Here is a 2,163-nt window from a genome sequence, read left to right on the forward strand (position 1 = left end):
TTCATCTATATGGCATTCTCTAAAAGACAAAACCATAGTGATGGATCTGCTGTTGCCACAGGTTATGGTGGGAGGAGTGTGTCACTACAAAGGGAAACATGAGGGTTTTTTTGAGGGGTGATGGAACTGTTCTGTATCCTGTTTGTGGTGGTGGTGGTTACGCAAATACACTAGTGTGTTAAGATTCATAGAACTGGCTGGGCACAGTGGCTTACGCCTGTAATCCCAGTACTCTGGGAGGCCAAGGTGGGAGGATTGCTTGAGCTTAGGAGTTTGCCTAAGCAACATAGTAAGACTTTGTCTCTATTAAGAAAAGAAAAGAAAAGAAAAAAATCATAGAAATATACACCTAAACAGCAACAAAAAAGAAAAGAAAAGAGAAAAAAAAGGTAAATTACATTGCATGTTAATAAAACAAACAAAAAACTCCAGGTGGCCAGCCTCTAAGATGGTCCATAATGATCCCCACCTCCTCCTTTCCTTGCCCTTCTCATACTGAACAGAGTTAGTCAGTATGACCAATAAAAATGGCAGAACTGACAATGTGCAGCTTCGGAGGTGAGGTCATAAAAGACACTGCAGCTTCTGTCTTGGTCTCTTGAATCACTCACTCGAGGGGAAGCTGGCCACCGTGTTGCAAGACGTGCAGGTAACCCCCTGGAGAGGAACTGAGCCCTCCTGTCAAGAGCCAGGCCACCAAAAGCCAGGCCCCATTTGCCAGCTGTAGGAGGAGCCTCCTTGAAATGGAGCCTCCAGCCACAATTGAGCCTTCAGGTGACTGCAGTCCTGGCCCATGCCTGTCTGACCACAGTTTCATGAGATGCTGAGCTAGAACCGTTCAGCCAAGCTACTTCTGCATTCCTGAGCCACAGATGCTGTGAGATAATAAATGACTATTATTAACCACATTTGGGGGTTGTTACACGGCAAAAGACAGCGAATACAAAACCTAAATGAGATACGTCATCCTCTGTGCTCCAAACCTTCCAGTGGCCTCTCAGGTCCCTCACATGAAATCAAAGGAGAGGTCTACTACAATCTGGCCTCTGCTTCTGCCACACTTGACCTCCTAGCCCCTCCTTGCCCCTCCAACATGCCAACACATCTCCCCGTCAGGTCTTCTTCACTTGCTGTTCTACCTGGAACGTTCTTCCCCAGATATCGACGTGGCTCATTCACTCATCCCCTTCAGGCCTCTGCTCAAATGTCACCTGGACACAGGTCTTCCCTGACAACTGCATCACTCTTTTTCTCCTTATTCTATTTTTCCTTTCTTCTTTGAGTTAGAGTCGCACCGTGTTGTCCAGGCTGGAGTGCAGTGGCGGGATCACAGTTCACCATAGCCTTGACCTCCTGGGCTCATGTGATCCTTCAGCCTCAGCCTCTTAAGTAACTGTGACTACAGGCACACACCACATGCCCAGCAAATTTTATTTTTTATTTTGGAGAGATGAGGTCTCACCATATTGCCCAGGCTGGTCTCCAACTCCTGGGCTCAAGCACTCCTCCTGCATTGGCCTCCCAAAGTGCTGGGAGTTTGAGTCTTTGTGTGACTCAATGTTTTTTTTAAGGATATACACGTAGCCTATACATGGCAAGAAAAATTTCTGGAAAGCTTACAAGAAACCGTTAGCAATACTTGCCTCTGTGATGGGGTCCGGGCTATCAGAAGGCACTTATTTTTCATGCTACAGCTATATTCTTTTACACTTTTTTTTTTGAGTTGGAGTCTCACTCTGTCACCCAGACTGGAGTGCGGTGGCTGCTCCCAGCCACTGCAGCCTCGACCTGCTGGGCTCCGTTGATCCTTCCGCCTCAGCCTTCCAAGTAGCTGGAATTATAGGCACACACAACCACGCCCGGCTAATTTTTGATTTATTGTAGAGATGAGGTCTCGTCAAGTTGCCCAAGTGGGTCTCGAACCCGCAGGCTCAGGCAATCCACTCACCTCGGCCTCTCAAAGTGCTGGGATTACAGGCTGAGCTACCGAGCCCAGCCGACACATCATGTACTTAACATTTTTTCTCTGAACCAACTCACTTTTTGTAAACTAAATAAGTTTCTTGCACAGAAAATCTAAAGCACATCTGTAAATGAAAAAGCACAAGCCGGGCTCGGTGGCTCAGTCTGTAATCCCGTGCCTTTGGGAGGCTGAGGTGAGTG

Source organism: Carlito syrichta, unplaced genomic scaffold (assembly GCF_000164805.1).
Source record: "Carlito syrichta isolate Samal-C Ts95f unplaced genomic scaffold, Tarsius_syrichta-2.0.1 Scaffold135610, whole genome shotgun sequence".
Lineage (NCBI taxonomy): Eukaryota > Metazoa > Chordata > Mammalia > Primates > Tarsiidae > Carlito > Carlito syrichta.